The 18,826-nt window shown below is 40.9% G+C and overlaps 1 protein-coding gene across 1 annotated transcript in view; it reads right to left on the reverse strand.

Moving 5' to 3' along the window:
- The window catches only part of LOC108897883 (transcription regulator protein BACH2), a 40,677-nt gene extending 23,859 nt beyond the window's left edge, over window positions 1–16,818 (reverse strand). The window contains exon 1 of the mRNA XM_018697684.2: window positions 16,563–16,818. The gene's annotated coding sequence lies outside the window, so the exon portion shown is untranslated. The remainder of the gene's footprint in view (window positions 1–16,562) is intronic.
- Between the last annotated feature and the right edge of the window lie 2,008 nt (window positions 16,819–18,826).

Raw genomic sequence — 18,826 nt, forward strand, 5'->3', positions numbered from 1 at the left:
TGAGGAGATGATGGCATGTTTCAGCAGCAGACTGGGTTGACAGACAGCTAACTGATATCCATAATCCCCCAACTGTAGAAAAACTGGGGAAAAAAAATGCTACTAAGTGGAGGAGAGGAGAGACACAGCTAACTTCTTCAGAGGGTAACTGAGCGAAAATAACCTGGTGAGGAGTGAAGAACTGTCACTGCTGAAGCACAGCACACTCACAAAGCACTACATTAGGAACACTGTACTTATACAGAATACATTGACATGACTGCATCACATCATCTCAGCAGATGTGTCAGCTGCACATTCATGCTGCCAACCTCCTGTTCTACCACATCCCAAAGGTGTTCTACTGGATTCAGATCTGGTGACTGAGGAGGTCACTGAAGTTCACTGAACTCACTGTCATGTTCATGAAAGCCAGTTTGAGACGACTTCAGCTTTGTGACATGGAGCGTTATCCTGCTGGAAGTAGCCATTAGAAGATGGTGAACTGTGGCCATAAAGGGATGAACATGGTCAGCAACAACACTCAGACTGTGACATTCGAACCATGATTGGTTGGTATTAAGGGCCCAAAGTGAGTCAAGAAAACATTCCCTACACCATTACACCAGCAGCAGCAGTCTGGACTGTTGACACAAGGCAGGTTGTTGTTTACCCTGAGATGTTACAACCACTCCTTACAACCACTGTTGCCGTTCTGTCAGCTCCAGTCTGACTGGTCAGTCTGACTAATAAAGTGCTTTCTAAGACCACAGCATACACATGGCATATTCATTTACTATATGCTAAAGTAATTATATAATATATATATATAATAATAAAGAAAACACAGATACAACCTCCAATTCTGCAAAGTTAACTCTGTTGGATAATGTTCAATACTGTAACCATGACAACAAAGGTCTTCTATTCTTCACAAAGTACCTATTTTAACCAAGTTCACTTATGGATTATGTTTTGCATGAAGTACTCTGGCACTGTGTGTTCACAAATGTAACCATAGTTTTCCATTTGCTACCACTCTGACCTCAAATTAACAGACAAAACATGATTTCTCATACAGAAAATTAAAACTGGTGGCCATAATGCAAAGGATCGGTGTTCTCTGAGAACTGACTCTACACACAGAAAACCCCGCGCTCTACAAGTAAAACAACATGATTAGTATCAACAGTCGGGCCTTACAGCGCAGGATCAACCTGTAACCAAGTCAGAATAGAGTTATACCTAAAGCCTGGACTCACACACGACACAACACTCTTCCACTGTCAAAACACATTTCTCAAAATCACAATCGACAGGAAAAACCCCAGTGAAGCAGAGCAGCGGGAGGTTCCTCCTGTCCAAGTGGCACTGCCAGTATTTCCCATAATGCAGCTCTCTGTGGCCGTTCAGCAGTTTCTCCTCATCAGTCAGTTGCTCTGTTAGCCTACATCAACCCAGCAAAACCATCAATCAAACACACACATCTAAGGCCATTCAAAACCCCTGAGACAGCAGAGATGAGCAAAGGTGGCCACAGGCGCACATGCACACACACACACACACACACATATGCAGTGCATCCCAGCAGGCAGAGTAGAAACATCCAGGAGTGAATTATTCATCACAGAAGCAGCAGAGCCTGAAGCCAGGCAGGGATCTTCCCTCAGAGCTGCTGCTACACACACAAATATTAATTAACAAACACTAATAATTCACCAATTCCACTCTGTGCGTCTGTGTGTATATTTCTGTGCACGGGTACAGTCCAATGTATTACTATGTCCTACTTTCCTCCACCCCTTCCTGCCATCTCCCCTGCCCTGATTATGTCTTATTTTCATCTGATGGTGTCTGTGGGGTTTTCTGAGCAGAGCTTATTTCCACAGAACTAATTCTATCAGTACAACAACAGAGTCATGTTCACCACTCCCTCGGTTTCTCTTCTCCAACACAAGCAATTATAATTCAATTGTTTCTACTTTTCAGATTTTTATTTTTTTAATCCATCAGCTAAGCTATCGGCTTAGCACATCCTGTCCATTTTCACATTAAAAGCATGTGAGGACTGGGTATGGATTATGTTAAATAACAGCAGCAGAGTGAATGAAATTAGTTCTGTGGAAAGGAACCTTACTGAAACATTTTCAAGACAACAGATAAACATAGAGGCAGTGTTGAGTTAGCGTTACTCAGGGAACATGAAAGATGAAGAATAAAATTTGATCTTAAGGAAAATAAAGGCCTGAGCTGCTATTGGCTGCTTACAGTGTGCAACCTTTGAACATTTGTGTTGACAAGCTGAAGCCTGGTAATATGTTCACTTGTTGTTTTATTCTGTGACAAGCTAAAAAGTCGTATAACAGCAGCAAAACAGGAGAAAAGTCAGTGACCCGACTCAGTAATGTCAGTAAACAACAGCAATGTCAGTTTATCTAAAGTTTGCTAACATCAGCCAATATGCTTATTGACTGTACTGATTTGACACACGTTCCCCTCTACTGCTTCAGTATTATTTTTTTCATATGTAGGATGAAATTATATCATTTCTTTATTCAGAGTTCATAGTCCTGCTTTAACAGCTGACAGTTACTCCAGGTAAGAGGTTTTCAGTAACTGAATAAAAATGCCTTCCTGCATTCACCCAGTCTTCTATATGAGTCTATACAATGGTGGCATTTCATGCGTCAACTCTTCAGAACACACCACCGTCTGTCAACTCTTTAGAAAAGCAGCAACTTCGACTAGATTTTACACCCTTACATCTCGTGTCTGTATGATTCTTAGTGTGTGCTACAGATGTCAACCGATCCAAATGGTGTGACACCCCACAGTGTGGCAGATGTATTTTACATGGCTATAGACTCATACTGTCAGCATGTTTTTATGGATGTTTTCAATTTGCATATATAAAAAAAAAAAAAATGTGATAGGGTTTTTTTTTTTGTTTCATTGAGGTAAAAAAGAGAGCTTTAGCAAATCATCATGATGTACATAAAACATGATCTGTGTGGAGCGATGAAGGAGACTTCCTCAAATGAATTCCTGTTGTGCCTACCACTACTACTACTACTGTTCTCACTTTGTCTGAGCTTTGACTGGAGCTCTTTTAATGATGTCATCATGCTGTGCCCTCTTCTCCTGCAGTGGTTTAATGGCACCATCTGGAGAATTAAAGCCACCGACTGTTTAACTTGATGTGTCCAGGTAGTAGTTTACCACGTTCACTTTGTTGGTTCGTTATCAAAATTGAAAGTTTCATGATGAAAATTCAGGGGGATCATCAGATCATCAACATTGACCTGGTTTCATGGCAGTCCATTCAATCGCAACCAACATCTCAACCTCCTCCTGGCAGCTCCAGAGGAGAAATCAGGACATCACCAAAGTCTGTATGAGTTATGCCACACTGCTAGTGTGGTTTAAAACTTTAAAATCTCATGGTTATTCCCAAAATAATGCACTGCTTCTTATTTCTCATAAACAAAGAAACATTATCTCAGTAGGAAATTTCCTCAGAACAACTCACAGCTAAAGATAGTGCTCAGTCCAGGCTACATTACTGAGGCCCTCCCTCGGGACTTCCTGAGCTCCGGAAATACACCGCCATGACATCAGCGTCTCCCGTTCAAACAATGAGCCTTTGTTGAGAGTGCAGCTCTGGGGAAGCTCTCACTTGCACTGCGGTCATTGAGATCCTGATAAATGACCTCTGAGGTCATTGCCAACAGTATTTGCTCAACCCTCAGCCTCCTTCAACCCTGCATAACTATGAATGACCCCCCCCCAATCCCTCAGCATATAGAAAGCTGTTCTGACGCAGTAACTATATGTCAGAGGGCCACTGTAGATGAGTGTGAAGGGCAAGTGGTCTGCTGTAGGAGTGAGAGATTAGAGGTAGTAAATGGACTGCTAGGCCACATGTAACATTTATGGAGGAATGACATATGTGCTAGTATCCATCTGATGCTTGCGTGTGTGTGTGTGTGTGTGTGTGCGCGCGCGTGTGGGTGTGCGCGCTTATCCAGCGATTAAGTTACAATCTATAGAAGCTGAATAGCTGACCTAGGTACTTTGTATGTCATGCCTTCTCACTCCCCATCAATACCTTCACCTTTTATCCTACAATGTCACATGCACACACATACACAAGAGTGATACAGGCTGCTCGTGGGTCGAGCAGCACTAATGCAGAGCACTCACAACTCTACTCCGCTTCCATCAGAAGACCATTTGTAAGCCAGAGAGGAGCACTTCACCTCCCTAGATGTTCAGGAAGAGCACACTAAGACGTCTGACTGCTTTAAAGCCAGACAGGAGCATTGACACTGGGTGATTCTGCAAAACCCACGATGAACCTCTGTGACATTTTTTTAATTAATGCCTGTGTGTTGAAACTTCGTGCTTGGAGCAATATTCTGTGTGTGGTTAATTAAAGTTTAGTTTAGTAAGGATTGTGGTTATAGCTAATAAATTATGGTCAAGGTGTAATCAGAGTTAGGCAACTACCGTAATTTCTGGACTATTGAGCGCAGCTGAATATAAGGCGCACCCACTAAATTTAAAAAGAAAAAAAAAATTACATATACAGTCCGCATTTGTCTATAAGCTGCAGGTGTCTAAATGTTTTTGCGGCATGAGGCTCGTCAGCCCGTAAAAATCTATAAATTAGCCGCATCATTGTTTAAGCTGCAAGGTTCGAAGCGTGTGAAAAAAGTAGTGGCTTATAGTCCGGAATTTACGGTAACCCACTTGGTTTGGAGAAAACTGCCATTGTAGAGGAGAACTGTGCGCAGATCTACAGTAAAAAGAACAAAACTGAAGCAGGTGGGTCTGTTAACAGACAGTCAATTACAGATAGGTCATTTGCCTTTATTTTCTGTTCCATATAGATTTCTAATAAGTAGTGTTTCTTACCCACAACTCTTTTAAGTAATGTCACAGTATTCCCGGACCGTTGTAATAACCTAAGTGAGTTCAGAATTAATACAGATAGAAAGAACAGCCACAACGATGAAGTAAAAAAAACCCAGCTGTAATGAAAAGAAGTATTCTTTAACCAGAAACACTACTGACTGAACTGGTTCTTTACAAGGCACCTGACATTTACCCATCCTCCCTCACTCACTCACACACACACACACATACACACACACACACACACACACACACTAGTGGCATCAAAGCTGTCATTCCCATTGGGAGTAATTTAGGGTTCAGGCTATGTCCTGATCTCGCGAGAGTTAACAACATACAGATGGTATGAACATGAGTGCTCTGAAACGCTCTGCTTTAACATGTTCGTGCAAAACACTGCTAACACTAACACTGAGCTTCATTCTATATAAGAAGTTTACTCAGAGGAATGTGGAATATAACATAGAGCAGTTAGTTAAGTTAATCTGCAGGGAAAGCAGCGCTGCTGCCTTCAGTCTCTGAGGTGAGAGCACACATCATGGCTGAACTAGCTCCATAGGTTCATTGCTTTTGTTTTCATCTCAGTGGAGGTTGAAATTACACTGGAATCTTTAAGCTTCATGTGCCCACGCTGGAGTGGAAATGTAAACTAACATACACAAAACTGTACCAGTACTGCCACCATGACTCAATATTAAAGTCAGTGTGGAGGTGTCTTAAAAGCCATTAGAAAGCATAGTAAAGCAGCTGGGAACATCCTCAACATCTCTCTTGTACAATCTTTTTCCACATCAGACACACAGTTGTGCTTGACTGTGCATCTTTTTTTTTCTTGAAAATATTACTGTCCCAGTGAACAGTAACATTTTAGGTCTACAAGAACTACTTTGGTGTTCTCTGGTTGGTGAGGGGACCTGAGGATGAATTTTATCAGGCAGATAGTACTACAACACAGGATTTAACAGCCTTGTCACAGTTCTAACAATCAGGTAAACTACTTCTGAGACACACGGTTTAGCAGGAACTGTCTGTGTCAGTGCTGCAGACAGATGCACAGTTCTTCAGAGTCTGTTTGAAGGCGAAAGGCTTCACGCGCATCACTGGACTTTAGGTTTTAGGGTCAGGTTGAGGCAAATTTAAGCATGTAAGGGTCATCAGATTCTGAGTCTCTTCATATTCCAAACACTGACTTTTGTTCATTTGTGTATCTTGATGGAGAGAAGCTGAAAATAGTGCCCTATTCTGTTTATTGAGTCAAGAATTATTTACAATTTTAGCATGCCTTTTAATGCAGTGCTGATGTCAGTCTGAGCAGGACTGTCAGTGGAAGATCCATTATTACATTCCACAAGAATTATTGGCAAAATCACTCTACAACTACTGTCCACACTGTGGAGAATATTCATATAATCAGTATCCATGATTCAAAGTCAAGATGCTGCCGTTTTCCAGCAACAGCATCAAGCCAAAGAGTTCTGCACACACCTTCCCCCTGGCACCACCAGACTTTCTGTAAAGGCTGTAAAAACAGAGACGTTACCACTGTTTCTTGTTTTAATAAAAATTTTGGAGCTTGTTTTGATCTAGCACACTGTTCTGTTTCTCTGCAGACTCTCCGAGCATGAGCTATATTTAGGAGATTTATCAGTATCAGCAAGACCTTTTCTTCCTGGACCATATGTAGATTTTCACAGGGCAGTTACACTGCAGAGGAACAGTGGTGAGCACTGTCGGAGAAAAAGAAGGAACTCCACTTTGGTGCTTCTGCTTCCTTTTCCACATGAAAATAACCGACATCAGTCACTCATCAGCACATCCAATCACACAAAGATCACCATGCTTTAGCTTTTAAATGGGGGCCAGTGTAAATACATAATATGAATTATATAGTATGTTCAGACCTGGGGTAAGGCCAAATGTGTCACATACAAACTGGAAAAATCATTTTTGAGAGGGTGAAAAAGCTCTCAGATGCAAAATGAGTCATAAAGGCAGGGATGTTGAGCAAAGGATTATTTCATCTCCTTTACAAGTCAACACAGTGTAGGCGTGAAAATGAAAGTACACATGTGGGCTGCTAAACGCCCACAAAGTTTCCATAAGGGACATAACTGGCAGATTAACATCACCGTTATGAAATACAGTGAATTCTTTCAGTGTTTCAAATGTTTTGCATTGCAGGGAAACCAAAAGCAGCTTTATACTACTGGAATTGTAACAGACAGCGTGGAGTCATACTCCAGCAGAAGAAGCTTCAGTGACTCAGATGTTGATCTCATCCATACACTCGGGGCTGTCCTGAATACTTTTCCCATGTTCCTGTGCAGTATGTCGTTTGGCATATCACTTCCCTGACATCTCCTCCTGTTGTCACACTGAACACTGCAGTGACGCCACTGTCCCTATTAATCCAAAACCACTGAAAAGTCTGTCCCAGTCCTCTGGATTTTATTTCACCTGTTTGACGGTAACGGATGTAGCAGAAGAGGACTTTCCCTCCCCAGGGAGATCCTCCATGGTCATCTGTGTTTCCTGACACTTCCATTCCCTCCTTTCAGCTGGGAGGCTGGACTGACATCACTTTGCCTTAGGGCAGCTAGAGAAGCGTAAATTGGATCAGGCTTGTCAGGTTTCAGGGAAAGTGAAGCTAGGTTTTGCTGTGTGAGTCATGCCCAGGATGGAATGCTGCAGAAATTAAAATTCACTACACTGGGAAGGCAGCCAAGTCCAACAGAAATGAAGCAATAGGATCAAAACAAAAAAGAAAAACACATTTGACTGCAGATATAAGCTCTCAGTGTTTACTACTTGGATTAAACATGATGCAGCCTACAGTCATGTAGCAATTAGGAGCAAGCGTTTTTATCCAAATGCTAAACTAAAGCCATGTTTGTTTGTTAGTTTGTTTTAAATGAATACTTTAAAAAGCACGGTCGGCTCGATAAAATTGAGTTTTAAATTTCAGGTAATCACAGTGTGTCTAATTTTACCACAGCACAACATCATGCAATGAGTGTAACTTGCTGCATTGTTAACTTGTTTACCAATTCAGAGTGGTCCAATCCTGCCATGCAAGAGTGTGTTCTTCCCATTACATACTGTTTGTCATCATCTCACTTGTATCCTGTAACAACACGCTCACACCACCATAGCCCCTTGCTTTGTTCTATATTAAGTCTGAATGCTATCTTAAAGCTAGCCACATGGTTGGAAAGCATGACAGAGTGCTTGTTTATCACCTCTACTGCTGTAATCCTTCATAGCACACAAACCCTAATTGCATCACATCAAAGCCACAGCCATGTCCTCTCTCCGCAGCAGACATGGAGATGATTGTGAGAGCATGTTAATCTGTCTCGACAGGTGGAACCTCCACAACATCAAGCAGCCTTTGCAGCTTCATTGGCTCTGTTACATCAGCCAACAAACAGCTTCAATGGCTTTACTCAGACCACAAAATGCCTCACTAAATACTAGGGTCCCACCATTAAACAGCTTGTACTTATGGATCCTGCTCTGATTCCTAGTAGATGAGGTTGCACTGGTTCTGGTTCAAAGTTCAGTTTAGGATCTGAGAGTATCAGTGCAACCAGCAGAAATGCTGCTCTGTCCTCAGTAGGCATGATGATATACAATTTTATCGCCCATCGCAATGAAAAACACTCGCAAGAAGTTGATCATAATGATTTTCCATCATCGAGCTAATCGTGAACGGCGATAATCGTTAATATCCTCATGAGTGACTTGCAAAAAAGCTTTGTAGCTTGCCTACAAACACTCCTGCATTGATTTATACTGAACTACCACAAGGGGGAGCAGCATCTTTCCAATCATTCCAAAACACTAAGCCTGTCACCATGGCTGAAACCTTGGTTTGCCCAAATACTATGAATTCCAAAACATAGAACTCCAGGTAAAATTAACTAACATTACTTAACATAGCAAGTGTTGATTCAATTATACTAACGTTAACATTTATCTAAATGTTTGTTACATTATGATGCTGTTTCAGTCAGTGGTGAATTAAGCTAACGTTAGCCAGATAACATTAGCTATGCAGTTAAACAGCAAATAGCTCCTGCTGTCTCAGGCCAGAGCAAAGCTGCTGTCTCCAGCAAATTGACTCTATTTTACTACAGTTTTTCCTTTCAATGTTAACCATAACATTAATTTGACCACAGCCCATAAGGAACAGGTCAGATCATTTAGAATTTATTTACTTTGACAGAAAAACCATCTTCTCATTTAGCCTGTTGTATTTATTTTCCTTTACTTCTGCAGGGGGACCCCATGATTTAAATGACCTACCTACCCACCTAATAAAAATGTTTGTTTCTTTCCCAAATGTGATTTAAAGTGATTTCACTGTGTTTAAGAGTCAATTTAAGAGTTTGAAGCATTTTTTTTATTATTATTGTGATAATATTGTTTATCACAGTTACTTTGGCCAGAATAGTCATGACACATCCCAGCTTATTGCTGGTTAAGGTTGAGGCTATGACTTGAGTTAGAGTCTACCAGTAAAGGAGGTGGGATTTGTAAGCATCATGAACATCCTGTTCCCAAAATAGAAAACTGTTGACATTTGCAACGTGTATATTTAAAAATGGAACAGAGTCTTTCTCAATGGAATGTTGTGGTGTGGTGTTGAGGTACAACTAATATTATGGTTTATTCAATATTTTTGTTTTAAGCAGACCTTAACAAACCCCATTTCCCATATGCCATCACAGGGTAAACACCACAGCTCTACAGAAGAGGTGAGCCCATAGGTCCATTTACTTTATGTGACCTGGACCTGGATCATTCAGCTTATCTTCATTGTAGAGGCTAATCTACTCTCAGGGCTCCAGATGGAAAGTGGTCTGTCAGAGCCATAGATGATTGAATTCAAATGTCTAGTTTTGTTTGAAAATATTTGTCCAAAATCTGTTTCAGCTCAACAATACTAATGTAGTCTATTTTTTATTATTGTTTAAAGTGAAGCCATGATTTAGGCTACCAGTCCTCACCCTAATACAGACAGCACCTTCCTTGAATTATTGCACAGTCTGACAGCATAGGAAGATACCAGTCATCCATAGGATCAGAGTATGCATCTGTTGTTGTTCTGTCAGCAGGATGCCAGCTTTCCTCAGCACACCTCTTCATTTATCTTATTCTCATTCTGCATCAGCTGTGTCCCTCAGACACTCTGATGTAAAGCTCTGTGAGCTTAACAAAAGATTTAGCTTTAGCTTAGCAACCCCAACATGGAATATAATAATTTAAGCAATGCCCAAAAAAGCTGACCATCATCTCACCATCTGCCCCCCCTGTCTGCACCAATGACCGCCAGCCATGCCAGATGGGTTGCCAGATCTGTGGCAAGATTATGCACCAGATAAACCAGGAATGCCAGCAATGCTCTGTGAGAGCCTGGAGTGGTGAGGGGAGATGTCTGGGTTTTGTTGTTGGTAATTTGGATTGGACTTTTTTGGAAAATGGCACTTGGTTAATGCTGTTAAAATGCAACCTAAAATCCCTAATTGGTACGGTAACATCATCCAAAGTGGGAGGATACAAATGTTCTTGTGGACAGATTGTCTCCTCATCAGGAATTCTCAGTGTGTCTCTCAGAGGTCCAAACAATAGCTGTTCAAATCTGTTCGAAGACACAAATATGCGACAGTAGCTTGGCGCTTGATGAAGTCCTTTCATGTCAGGAACGCCATCTCTCGCACTGGGATTAGAAGACGGCTTTCTGTCATGACAAATTTGCTGCTGGTGACACTTTTCATTGTTTCAAGGTATGAACAGATGGATCCATGAAATATTGAATGAGCAACAGTATTCTTTTCAACATGTAGGCCAGGTCTATTTCAAACCAAAAGAAATGTTCTGGAATATATTGCTGCACACTGATTGACTGACTGGTAAGACGGTGAGTGAAGCAAAAATCTATTTGATGCCAGATGTACCAATTATTTGCATAGAAGCAGCAAAGACTTCGTGTATGGCTTGTTACATTTAACATTTCAGTATTTGGAGCCACTGCAACAGTGGACAGAGTATCTCTTCCACAATCCAGAGGAATTCTACCACTGACTGAAGTAAAACCAAAATATGAATGGGTGACTAAAAACATTTCATATTCATTCACGTCCACACTGGCCACATTTATATAGGGACCTTGTTCGCAGCACTACAGGCTCACTCTGACAGCAGCTTAGGAACAAAGCTCTAAATCTGCCTGGTTCCCTCGCTGGTTGACAAATCTTTTCTTATTTTCTTTTGGATAACAAAAACAGTTATCCTAATAAATATAACTGTGGTAGCTGAGTAAAAAATTACTCAACTGGCACAAGGAAATAAATATGTCAAAATCATTTCATTGTGGAACACTACTTGCACTTCCTGAAATTAAAGAAAGCAGTCTTTAAATATTAAGCAGTCACAAAATCAAAACTGTCAACATGAGGTTAAATATGGATTATTCATCCATCCATTATCTGGATACTACTTATCATGACATTGGGCGAGAGGCAGGGTACACCCTGTACAGATCACCAGTCTATCACAGGGCTGACATGTAGAGACAAACAACCATGAACCTGCATGTGTTTGGACTGTGGGAGGAAGCTGGAGAATCTGGAGAGAACCCACACAGGCGCAGGGAGAACATGGAGAACAGCTCTGGGTGGACCAGGGTTCACTTGCTTTGAGGTGACATTATTTAATCAGTGTTACTCTTCCATTTTAAAACTCAAGTTTTATTATTCATCATTTAAAGACATAAAATAAGTACTATTATATCAAAAATTCTGAGACTTGGTTACAGAACCCTTTTTAAACATCCTAAATCATTCATTTACTACTGGCATCATACTCCCATTACTAAGACATGCCAACATTTATTTAATGCTGTCCAGAAGATTGCACCTCTAACAGACCCATCTCACTGCTTAAGGTTGCCCCAAAAGAAGTTTGATGTCTCATATAATTAAAGAAGACCAAAGAGGCTTTATTAAAGGCCACAACTTATAATATCAATAGATCACTAGATGTGATTCAGATATGTTAGCAGTGGTCAGCAGATGGATCAGATATTAATGGCTTACTCAGATATTAAATGCCATGAGGCCAAACAAATATTATGTATCCAGACATGGCCTTTATTTGTTTCTATCAGATATGAGATTGTATTACCAAAAAAAACTTGTTAGATGATTTGAATTCATCACTGTCTTATACAACAATGGTAGGGGCTGTTCTGCTGTTGGTATTCAGGAGCTGGGACAGTCCTAGAAGAAGGATACAACTCCTCAAACTGAAAACTGCTTCTGTCCCAAATGATAAAAATACTGGAAGCTATGAAATGTCATGTTGAGAACTGAGCCTGTATTTGATCCAGTATCTCCTCTCCTTTGGTCTTCCTAATATGCACATTACTAAGGTTGTTTAATGTCTGGATCTTGTGTGAAAGGAATAATATTTTACCTCTGTGAATAGCCAGTAAGACTGCCACAGTCTCTGGTTAGAACAGGATAATAATGAATCATATTCCTCTGGGCTTCATAACTTATCTAATACACTTCAAAGGTCAAGACCACTCATTTTAACAAACTGTGGAAGGCTTTCCTATCAAGTATATGAGATGCTAAGACCAAGCTATAGTGTTTGCTGTCCTATTGTGATAAGTGACAGTGAAAATGATGTGTGAAAGATGTGCCTGCACAGAGGGTTTTTATTCCATTTTCTTTGTGCAACATTTGAAATAGCTTTTATCTTTTTTGTCTTTCCCTTGTTAAAAGGAAAACATTAAAAGTGTCAATTGAAAACCACATGGTGCGATTTGTGTGCAAAGCATTCATCTATTAAAAATAAAGCCACATGTTATAGATAAATACCACCTGATATCATGAGACATATTGAAAGAGCAAGTGTAGAAAGAGTTTACCAAGCAGACAGAGAGAGGGACGTATGGACAATAGGAAAGGAAGGGAAAGAGACAGATAGAGGGGGAGCTCCACCAGACACCCAGAGGCCAGTTTCCCCTCGAGCTTCTCGAGCTGCGCTATACCTCCTGGGACAGTCTGTACTCATCACCTCTGCACACACAGTCAGGCTGCCCTCCATCACTACCTCTTACCTGCACATCTGGACACACACAAATCTAACAGCGAATGATGCAGTTTTTACACAGTCATCAAGCAGTGTCCTTGACAGACAACAGCAGAGCAGAAGAAGAAGAAAATACTGCAGGAAGAAAACAAGCTCTCCTCATCACACGCAACTGTGATTGTTAGCTTTTGCAAATCAAACACTACATGCTGCCATGGAGATTTTGTTTAATACACTTTGCTGTTTGCATCATTTGCCATGCTGTCTCAGTGTGTGACATTCTTACACTCGCTGCTCTGACGCTTTAACACAGAAACTCTCAATGGATCCACAAAGAAGCCCACACACACACACACACACACACACACACACACACACACACACACACACACTTCATTCGCTTAGTCAAGGTTAATCCATCTGCTCCCTAGTGGTCATCGTAAGGCACAACAGTGTCTCCATTACCAAACACCGGACCAGGGTCAGTCACTCAGGGCCGGTGCTTTGCATCTCTGACACCACGTCCATATCCCTCATTTTCCCTGTTTCCTGATTAATGCAAATTCAGCACTTCATTTGTCACTTCATGTTTTGATAAATACAGTATAGAACATGGATTTGATCAGAAGTCGCTGACGTCCAGAGGCTCAGAGGATATGATCTGATCACAGAACCACACAGAAGCAATCAATACTTCTGCAAAGAAATTCATCTCTGTTTAAAAGACTGTTTTACAAGTGAAAACTTGATTTCAAGGTATAAAGGCAGAAATGTGATCACCTTGAACATTTCATTCTGAACGCTGTCTGTGTAATATTATGAGAGCTAAAACATGGCTGCATGTTTTGAGAAATGACTGGCACTAATGGAAGATGTAAGCAGATAACAGTTACTTGGCTTAAACATGCAGAATCACTGGTATGGTCCTTTAAGACATTTCACAAAAGTCAGCTCTGTCCTGTGCCTTCTACTTCCACTTCCATCTTCCACTCCATTTTTCATTACTCTCTGCTTTCTGACTTACATACTGTACAATTTTCTGATTAATCAATAAAATAATTAGCCACAGCTCTAATTTAAACAATACCAATGGTCTGTTGTCACTCAGCAAGTGTAGGTGCAAGTGTCCATATCAAGAATTTTTGCAGACTAATTTCTTTGAAGTGTTAAAGCTGGTTACTTCACTATGTGTTACATAGCGGGGAGAAACAGTCGATTGAAAAGTAGTTATTTTCAGGACTGAACGCCTCCACACAGACCACAGAAGACACATTTCACTCCCCTCACAGAATGTAAACCACCGGCTGTTCTTCCATTCAGCAGTGCTACTGCATACCTACACACACAATGAGTAGATGGCACTTCATGCTCTGCCCTTACCCAAACACATCATCATGTGCTCACTATTTTTTCTTTTTGCAGACATACTCTAGTCAACTTATTTTACAACAGATTTAATTTGTGAAGTACTGACTTTATGAATTCTACTGATTCAACTGTGCTTAGTAGAATACACACACCCAAACACACACATACAACATATACATATGCATGCATACAGATGCTTACATAATCTGCTAAGCACTGTTTTTTAACATTTAAATAGAATCATCAGTTTAAAGCCACATCTTATTTTCTTTTTTGTCTTTCAGTTCTTACTTTGGCGCCATCCAGTGGCAGTATCAAGAATGCCAGTGAGGTAGTGCAGTGCAGGTTTGCGCTTTTATTTGGAACCCATATTCACATTGGGTGCCCTATGCTACAGCATTTCAGCAGTTTAGTATTACATTTCAATAAAGCTGGGAGACTTGCAAGAGACAGATTTTTTTAAATAAACATTAATGCACTGGTGGCCAAGACCTAGCTTTTAGTCCATTGTATGGGTCCAAAACACTGTATGCCACGCTTCCCATGATGCATCTTAAGAACATCATTTGTCTGAACACATTAACTGTTTTGACAGGATGGGCAGTATCTCCTCATGAGAGGAAAACTGGCCTTGATGTGTAAAACCAGTGGAGTGTCCCTATAATAATTCTGAATTTTCAGTAAATTGTCCCTTTATGTTAATATTTGTAATATTTACAACAAATATTTGAGAAATATTTCAGTCATCTTTGCTCGGGAACTGTCTGCAGCTTAAGTGGTAGTGGTAAATATTTCATTGGCCTCAGTCAACTCTCATCTGCTCCATTCAGCTGAACTGTACGTAAACCCTGAGAGTGGAGGACAGACAGAGAAGTCCTCCCACCACCACCACCCCCATTACAACAAAGTGCTGCAAATACTCTGGCTTGATTCTGCTTTCCCTTTAGGAGAGCAACGGAAAATGTAAGAGGGGAGAGTGGCTTCAATGCCTGACGGATAGAAGGATAACAAAGAGCTAATCTGTTTACAACAAGGCATGGTCACAATGGATTAAGCAAGTCATACAAACAGCCACTATTTTTCTGAGGGTGTAAATGGAAGGCTTATGAGTGTCAATTTAATAACAGAGTATTTTCTAAGTGCTACATTTATCAGGCAAAACTGTAAGAAGACCTCAGTACTCAGTACATACATACATACATACACACACACACACACATATATATATATATATATATATATATATATATATATATATATATATATATATATATATATATATATAAATTTAAATGAAGGTATTCTCGCTTTATTCCGAGGTAGGTGTTTACTGAACCGATTGTTCAGCGGCTGAGGGCGGGAATATGGGGGTGGGAGGCTGGGTCCTTTGTCCCTCTGCAGCCCCTTCCTCCCCCAGCAGGATAGAAGCTCCGGTTGTGGCAGCATTTATCCGCCGTGCAGAACATGTGCCCCCCCCCCAATTACTCCTCCATAGCTATGTGTTGGAGAATTTAGTAAAGGAGGAGGACGTGGTTAGCTAAGAAATGACAAGAAGACTCATGTAAAGACCGACAACTTCCAGGCAGAACGAACGGACGTGTGTGTGTGTGTGTGTGGTCTGTCTCAGTGACACCACAACCAGCGCTGCTCGTTTGCTGACACAAGGCATCATAACCATAGGTCACTTTGAATCGGCTATCAGCAATTTTCCCTCTTTGAAATGCCGTGAGCTGGTGATGGTGTCGGTATTTTTCAGTGTTTCTGAGGAGTTAACGTCGGCGAAACAAACAGCTTAGCGAAACAGCCCAGACCAGCCTCTGTTAGGGATGAAGAGACTTAGTGTACCTAATGTCGAGACAGGGCGACACATTGTTGAGGAAAACACATTTACGAACAACACCTAGCTAAAGCAGCATCCCTGCTAACCTGCGTGAACACTACCACAGTGTCTGAAGCACACACGGTACAGGCACACAGCCCAACACTAATGTTTAAGAGAGTAACAGGGACACCGTGGTTAAATCAACTCCAGTGACCACAACAACAGTATTACTACACAAACAAGTGAGCCAGTGCGAGCAGACAGATTAGCAGCAAATCCAAGGCTGACAAGCGGCTCCCGTACTCCAGTTTATACAAGCGTAGTAAAGCCCCAGTGGCTGCTCATTATCCTCGTAACACAGGAACCCACTTACCCGTTTTTCCTGCTCGTTTGCGTTCCTCAGAAGTAAGAGTGAGTCCACATTGTGTGTTATCTCCGCAGCCCTCCGAACTGCTGCTTTTAATGGACCGTAGGCATCAGTCGGTGTGTGGTAGACAGGTCCTCAGTGTGTGTGTGTGTGTGTGTGTGTGTGTGTTAGGATGAAACGCCTTTTCTCCTCCAGGAGCTGCATTGTTGACATTGGCTTCCTGACGTCATGCTGGCCCTCATTCACAACAACGGCCGAGCCCCCCTGCTCCTCCGCTGATGGAGCCCCCCTCCCCACCCCACCCCCGCCTTGACTCGGCGGTGCAGCGACGTTTGGTGACGCTCTCACAACGACACACAACCGCTGTGCTACTGCAGATTTGATCTCTCACGTGCATTTGATCAAAGTTTTGTCAACTACTCATCTGTTTTGGCTGAATTTCAGCTGATACGGATTTACCACTGAACTGTACAGTGGGCTCAGAAAGATTCCATCATTCGTTTGTCTATAAAACGTTAGGAAATGGTTGAAAGCGCAGATAATAATTTTCAGGAGCCCAAGGTGTCGACAAGAATCTAAAAGTAAGATCAGCATCTATTACAGATGACAAAGAAAATCCAGAGAATATGGGCTGAAATGTGTATAAATATAAATATGAACTGAAGGTGAAAACGTGTAGAGAACTGAATTTTACATTCAATTACAAATTGTGCAATTCGAATTCAGTTTCTTAATGCAATTACTCGTATTAAAAATACAATTTCCAATTCTGTTATTCAAATTCAGTTTCTAGCGATACATATTTCAGAATGTTTGACATTTTTATTTGGGTTATTTGACTAAGTGAAACAATTAATGCCTGCATTATCAGTGCTGCTTAATCCTCTGTCCATTGACCAGTCAATTTATTGATCTTTGAAGCATGTAATTACAATTTAGCAGAACTAAATATAAGCTGGGTTATATGAAGATCACCTGCAAAAAAAACACTGGTATGTGAGAAAGTTAGCTGACATTAGCAGTGTGGCCCAAAGCACAGAGTCACATTCATGTGACCTAAAGAAAGGTGTGTAAATAATGACACTAATCAAACCTTCCCAGAGCCCAGACTGATGTCTTCAGATATTTTATTTTATCTGACATGTGTATGTCAGATTGATGTGAAATCTGAATATATTTCAGATTTTTTAAAAGTTTAGTCACCAAATGCTTTTCATCTCACCCTTCCATTTTAAATTGGTAGTGTATTGATAATTATTAACTAATAATCAAACAATTTCATCAGAACACAGTGAGTAGCCTCCACAATCTGGTAGCTACTGAACACACAAGGCACCTACATTATATTCTACTCAGACTATATCACAAAGAAAGCTAAAGTGAATAATGTATTTAAAAGCATGTTTGCAGTGTTGCTGAGGCCATTCTGAACAGGACATTAGGTATGATACGGTTTCTAACACAGAGCATAATCCTGCAGGAACTGGCAGAGCTGTTACGTTTTATCAGTTTGCCACAGACAGGCACCTCTTGGGCCTCATTCTGAGCGGCTGGATTCAGATCAGCCCACATTCTCAATGTCAAGATGTTATAAATAGCTAGAACTGATTTGTACAGCTCCTCTGGCAGCTGAGATCAGCTAAGCAGGGGGATGTGGTGTTCGCAGGGATGGATCCATGTGTTGCCCGTTAGGGTAGGAATGACAAAGAAAAGACAAGCTAGCTGGTAGCAACCTCCTGAAGACACACATGCACATCACAGGGCTGTTCACACACTTTGTCTTTGTTGGTACAGTGCAGTGCATAAAAACAACACGCGTTGTTGTTCTAAGTTTTAATTCATGTAACGATGGAGGAACCACCGTAAAAACAAAAAATATAAAACACATTTTTAAATAGATGCAACAGAACCAGAGATTGTCTTGTTTAGTCCATGCATTCATTCTCCTTGTAAAAATCCAGTGCCTACATTACCCACAGTGCAATGCGACTCCCAACAGATTCAGCTGTATTATGCTACTCTCAGTTTTTTCACCCTCAGTCTTGTAGTCTTCAGCCCAAAACCTGAAGGGATCTGAATACTTCCTGAAACTTCTGTATTTGAATGTTAGGATTCAGATATAAACATGTTTGAACGGTGAGTGAAAAAGTAAAGTTTCTCAGGTTAACAGTGGCTGTTCCTATAGAAACAGCTCTTGCCCGTGAGATTGCTGTCTTAAAATGAGTTACATTTTGTTTTTATCTAACTCTATTACTCATGTTACAGCAGTG

The sequence above is a fragment of the Lates calcarifer genome, linkage group LG19 (genome assembly GCF_001640805.2).
Source record: "Lates calcarifer isolate ASB-BC8 linkage group LG19, TLL_Latcal_v3, whole genome shotgun sequence".
NCBI lineage: Eukaryota > Metazoa > Chordata > Actinopteri > Centropomidae > Lates > Lates calcarifer.